Source organism: Notothenia coriiceps, unplaced genomic scaffold (assembly GCF_000735185.1).
Source record: "Notothenia coriiceps isolate Sejong01 unplaced genomic scaffold, NC01 NC01_scaffold00034377, whole genome shotgun sequence".
NCBI lineage: Eukaryota > Metazoa > Chordata > Actinopteri > Perciformes > Nototheniidae > Notothenia > Notothenia coriiceps.
In genome coordinates, this window is record NW_011367078.1 from 255,800 (window position 1) to 262,376 (window position 6,577).

General features: G+C 40.3%; 1 non-coding gene across 1 annotated transcript; it reads right to left on the minus strand.

Annotated features, from left to right (window-relative positions):
• Positions 1-5,970: 5,970 nt before the first annotated feature.
• Positions 5,971-6,041, minus strand: trnag-ccc (transfer RNA glycine (anticodon CCC)). Its single transcript has one exon. It is a non-coding gene; the product is annotated as a tRNA-Gly (tRNA).
• Between the last annotated feature and the right edge of the window lie 536 nt (positions 6,042-6,577).

The window sequence follows — 6,577 nt, forward strand, 5'->3', positions numbered from 1 at the left end:
TTTTACACACACGATTTTAACACATTTCTCCCCAACGTGTACCTGCATAGTAAAGACTCCCAGCTCCTGTGAGGACAGCCTTTTCATCTGATCCGCCAAAACTTGAGCTTCTTCCAGGATGGAAAACTCCGTCTCTGCTCTGCAATATCCACATGAAAGAGCCAAGCAGATTAAAACGAAGCTCCACGAAAAAGCCAACAAGCCCCTGTGAAACCGAAGGCGTTTATCCCGAAAAGCAGCGCGTGTAACCGGCGTCAAAAGCAGCGGTTTCTCCCCCGTCCTCCTCGCCATGATGGCTGTGGGTCCTGGAGAAACACGAAGTCTGAGCTGGTAGCGGAAAAAAAACTTCAAGGGAAACTACTTTTACAACTTTGCAACGTAGAGAACGTGTGCCATTTATCTTGGGTACAAGTGTCCAACATTCCCAGCAACCCAAACCATTGCAGCTCCACGAAACCCTTCCAGAGAAGAAAGTAGATCCATGCGGGAAACAAGACACGAGTTTTATTTTTTCACGTTGTCGGTGTTCCGCCCTCGGTTAGTCGCTCCAACTCCTAGAAGTCTGGCAAAGTGTGTGTGAGCCGGAGATTCACCACAATGGGGGTGAAAGTGGGAGGCGTGGAAACACAAGAGTCCTCCCGGCGCCTGGATCTCCGGATCGGGCTTTCATGGCGCCTTCAACTGCTGCTGGGAAAACACACAGTGGTAAAAACAGCTGCCGTGGAATGGCCCTGCAAATAGTGCATAGACCACAAAAAAAGTTAGATTATTTAATCAAACTAGAGAAACAAGGACATTAATATTTTTTCCATCAACCTGTTTGTAAAGATAGCGACAATCTCGCTAAATCCGAGAAATGCCATATGTTCCTTTAATGCACCGCGACTTCTACACCACCATGGATGTATAAAGCAAGCATTTTCAACATCTTTAGAAATAATGTCTCTGTCTCCAGAAATAAAATGTTTCCACAAAGCAGTTCAAAGGTTAGGAAGCACATAATTCACACATTTCAAATGGTTTACTTGAGTCAGGTAAATAAGTAGGCTAACACAAAATCATAAAACTGCTTACAAATAAAGAGTCGGACTGAACACTCCTAGTATGAAAACCTCCAGATGAGATTTTAATGGGGAAACGGAATATCAGGTCAGAAAAGATCTGCAACTCACATTTAAACAAACTGGGAATAACAATTATGGAATTTGCCGATAAAATGCATGTAGAAGATTTTCTCTGCAGTTTGCTTAAACCCTTATTTCCCACAAATAAATCCAGAGAACACGATCTAAATGCCATTAATCATATCGATGACTTGCCATTACTTACCCATTTGTAAGGGCCTAGAATGCAATGATTTGAGCCTTTTTAATGTTAACTCCACATTTACTTTTATTCCCTTGTTTCAAGATACCTACTGGATTAATGATAAACCCACCAACTGCATGCTTTAGTCTTTCTCTTTTGATACAGGGTCAGTGTTGTAAATGCTTTTTGGAACAAAGTCGTTTACCTACCAGCAGAGACTCCACTCCTGTGAGAATCCAGTTCGGGCTTTTGTTTCACTTTGGCTTGAGGCTTGTTCATTTGAGCAATTCACATGTTCATTTCTCACTGCAAAGTTTAAAGGGGAAAATGGGAGAAACCTCAGGGAGAGCAACAGAGGAGGGATCCCTCTCCCAGGACGGACAGACGTGCAATATATGCCGTGTGTAAATCGGTATAGATTTGGGGGAAGCTGGGTTAATCGGAACCTGAGAGTACACAGGTACAAACAGCCAGAAAGACGGAGTAAGGTGCCCCCCCCCCAACAGTCCAAGCCTATAGCAGCTAAACTAACGTGTCTACATACATGCACTCCCGTAGGATAGGTTGAGGGAAAAGGGTAGCAAGTAACAAGTGGAAACAGAGGATGGCACACACAGGGAAAAAGGTCCCCACTGGAACCTGAATTGGTTAGAGGTATAGGAGTAGGTCAGTGGCTACGTTCCACACTCCCCGGCCGGGCTAGGCGTTCTCTGCAACCTGTTACCCTCTAATAAACCTCGAGAGGTCAGAGAAGGGAAAGGTTTGGATAAAGTTTTAAATATAAGATCTACGTTTTTAGGATATGAAAGAGTAAGAACTAAAATGTATAGGTGAAGAGGCACCACGTATCTACGTCAATACACTCTTATTAGATTATTTTATTTTATCACTATAAGCTTTATCAAAAAGGAAGGTCTTAAGCGTACTCTTAAAAACGGATAGGCTGTCTGCCGCCCGAACACAAACTGGAAGCTGATTCCACAAAAGTGGAGCTTGATAAGAAAAGGCTCTGGCTCCCATTGTACTTTTAGAGACTCTAACCAACAACCCTGCATTCTTGGAACGCAATGCCCTAGTAGGACAGTAGGGTATAATGAGTTCTTTAAGGTAAGATGGCGCCTGCCCATTAAGGGCTTTGTAGGCGAGAAGAATAATTTTAAATTCTATCCTGTGTTCTATAGGGAGCCAGTGTAAGGCAGCCAGAACAGGAGTAATGTGGTCCCTTTTCCTAACTCTGGTTAGTACACGAGCTGCAGCATTTTGAATCAGCTGAAGCGACTTGACTGACTTCTTGGTACACCCTGATAATAAAGAGTTACAATAATCCAGCCTGGAAGTAACAAATGCATGGACTAGTTTCTCTGCATCGTTTTGAGGCAAGATATGCCTAATTTTGGCAATGTTGCGTAGATGGAAGTAGGCGGTCCTTGAGATTGATTTTATGTGGGCGTTAAAGGATAAATCCTGATCAAATATAACACCAAGATTCCTTACAGTCTCACTGGAGGCCAAATTAATGCCATCCATCCATCCATACATGGCTGTTTGATCTGTAATAATGGGGTTTATCCTGTTTAACAAACTGAAGTTGTCAAAGAGATTTACTTTTTAAGCTTAGTAAATTATGTTGGCTCTGTCAGAAAATGCCCTGCATGCCCACCATGATGGTTCCACTATGAAGCCAAAATATCTTCAATGCCTTGTACCTGAGATGTCATCTGTAAAATGAAGGTGTATTTTTGATCTGTGATGTCTTACAACATCCTATTGTTACATTGGATGCAGTAAAGCTCCATACTTTAGTGGAAGTAGTTCACTGAATAAGCTAGAAGACAATGTGAATAATTCTCAAGGAAAATATTAATATAATATGCCAACTGTGTTTTTTTCAGGATGTGCTTATAATACGAACCACTTCTTTCTTTTCCAAAACTGTTTATTTGCTTGAATTGTCTTCTCAAGATTGAATTCATATGGATGTTATTGCTTATGAAATACAAGTGTGATTGATGCTGTGGACCTTTGCAAGCCAGGGATCTGCAGCAGGAAAAGGGTCCCTGACTTTACTCTGCTCCTGAATGAGTCGTCTGTCTGTGTCTTTGGCTGCAGACGCCATCAGATGTTTGCATGGCCGTCAGACTCTTTTAGACACTTACAAACACAAGGATGTTTGTTAAGTGGCCAAACGCACTGTGTGTGTGTGTGTGTGTGTGTGTGTGTGTGTGTGTGTGTGTGTGTGTGTGTGTGTGTGTGTGTGTGTGTGTGTGTGTGTGTGTGCAATTTTGCATCCTGAATTTACATTAAGACGAGGGCCTATTGGTTTAAGGACTTCATAAAGTACTAAACTTAGAGAAGTTATTTAAAATGTTGTTATAATTGTAAATTCTGAAATGAAGAATACGTTTAGGCTGAATTGGACTATTGCAGTAGCTTTCATTTTATGTCTACACCTCGCCAAGGTTACCAATAAGATGGGACTTCTAAAAAAGATAAAGGCATCTCCAAATGCATCCGTTACTACACAAATAATTGGCTTATAAATCAGTAAGATACATGGCACTAATTTGACTTGCTCTCGTTGTTTTTTCACTAAATCTCTAGGATCATTTTCAGTCTGCCGCTCAGCAAAAGCAATGCATCTGTCTGTGAAATAACTCCTCCTAACTGGCTGTCTGACTGGCATGTCTCTGTGGGGAGGGCTCTGCTGGTTTATTCAGGGCAAAATATTTCAGTACACAAGAAAACGGGTAGGGTGTTTTTATTAATGGAGGAAGAATTATTGGTCTTACAGGATTACCCCATTTGCATTATTTTAATTACAGCCAAGACCCACAAAGCCACCTGGTTTGGGAAGATAAAGGAGAGAAATTAAGGCTGATTAGTCTAGGATTCAGGGTTTTGAATATATTAAATAGGTACACAGGTTTTGGGGAAAGTACGGGGAGGTCCTGCTTAAAGCAAGACAGGAAGACTCCGGGGTTTCACATTTGGCTTCAAAGGCAGCCCTGACTGAGAGAGAATTGTATCACACTTGACCAGGAAATATTTGGCTAAGGATCTCATGTTACCGGTTACCTGGGGAAGTCGAGATTAGATTTTAAGCCGGATTCAGTAAGGTTACACAGTCTCTGATATAAGAGTGTTCTACTGTAGTAGGTAAGTAGACAATGCTAAAACCAGGTTATATAAAGCCAAAGGCAATGCAAATGACTTAGCATGAAAGTTCCCAGTCACAATAATCAGTAAACACAGGGGTTGTATAAAGGTTTGTTAAGCGTTTACAGCTAAACTGTTCTTGGCAAATCAAGGCACTTACATAACATAGTTGGTTGTGTACACAGGTAGAAATTACCACCAATATAGAAAAGGCACACAAATATCCACTAGATTATGTACATCTTTTAGTAAAAAGTGAGATGATTGTTTTAGTTTTACTCCTACTCTTGTTTGACTTTTGTTGTATCTCCTCTTTATATCTTAATGCTATAATCCTGTTTCTTAATACTTGAAGACTACAGGCCCACAAATACTTACTAAGTATATTTGATAAAAAATACACTTGTTTCCTTTAATTTTAAAACACTTAGCAAAAGATGCACACCTCATTCAAGAAAAAAATATTCCTATTTTTTTTTAAATATATAAGATAACATTGTAATGCTTGCTTCACATTTGTATTGGTTAGTTGAATGACTTGGTAGCATGACAGTTGATATTGCTTATGATGAATTACATGAGTGTCCCCACCGCTGCTCTTTGCCACCTCTTCTCAGCTGGTCTCGGGTCAGCCTCAAACCATTCAAAGGAAATGTTTTGCTGACAGCTGCTTATAAGACTCCTCAGTTTAGACATCAACATGATGAAGAAAATAATCGTCTAATCAGAAAGAAAAAGAGGAAGAACGGCACAAGCCAAAAGGTTACAATAAGTCCATTAATGTACTATCCACATGTATGCCTCGCACTTTCAAAGCTCGAAACAAGGATGATCACCGGGGCTCAAAATGGCAACTCAGTAATCATCTAAAGTAGAAACAGAAATCATTTTAGGCGTAAACAGAGCTGACTTAGTCACTGGCAGCATCAGAGCTTAAGCTTTAGAGTCTCTGGGCATCCATCCATCTCCAGACAGGAAACGCTCCGGGGACAAACTAGCTAGACCCAGTTCGTTTTAATGCATGTCAGACCCCTGTGATCATACAGCTATGAAAGAAGAGCGAGAAAGAAGAACAGAAAGAAACAGAGTAAAAAGGCAAAGAAGCTCACATTGCTCAGGTGTCACAGACGGGCATGAAAACACAGCTTTAGGCTAAATAATATCTGTTGACCATATGAACATGCAGCACTATTTTAAATGGCCCTTACAATAATAATATTAAAATAAAAAATGTATGACCTTTACACAGGATTGAAGCATCAAAATGCGGCCCTGTGCAAATGGCTTAGTAGGCCCATTTACCTTTTTTTTTACATGACTTTCTCACACATGTATGAATATAAATTCTGAACAACCACTATGCATCCTTAGATATAAAGAAGCTGACTCTTGTGTTTAGTTGCTCTCAATGTACGCTCAACAGAACATGTAAATAAGTTGAATATGATGCTTGTATTTATGGATATGTATACAATCTATACCAATAACACCAATAACCAAAACACATGCGCCGCCCGGGAATCGAACCCGGGTCGCAAGAATGGGAATCTTGCATGATACCACTACACTAGCGGCGCAGATACAACTGAAACTCTTTATAAAGTAAAAGATCTAAAGAAATGTCATTATTTAGTATGTAGAATATAAAATCATATTTAAACTCTTAACGTTTGACGTTACTTTATCAAATAGTAAATACAAAGATAGGCTATGCCAAAATTCGTAAAACGTGATATGTTACGAATTGTATGCAATAATAGACTACGGCTGAAAACTATCGACGGCGTCTCCTCGCTCAAACGCGTTTTCGCTGCGCACACAGTACAAAGTCGGGACACGCAGCTCGTATTGTCCTGCTAATGCTACCCTTTTAGCAACAAATCCACGTTGAAATTGGCTCGTTAGCTTCTAGCAGCCGGTTTCGGAGCTGCTATTGACTTGTATTAAGGTGCATTCAAGCTCTATTCTGAACATGTATATTGCCTAGTGTTCAAGTTGCCATGAAATGTTCAAATGTATTATTGTAAACCTAAACAAGTGTACAGTTGTTTCATAAAGAATACATATAAGAGAGGAAATGATAACCTATAGGCCTACGTTAAAACATCATGGG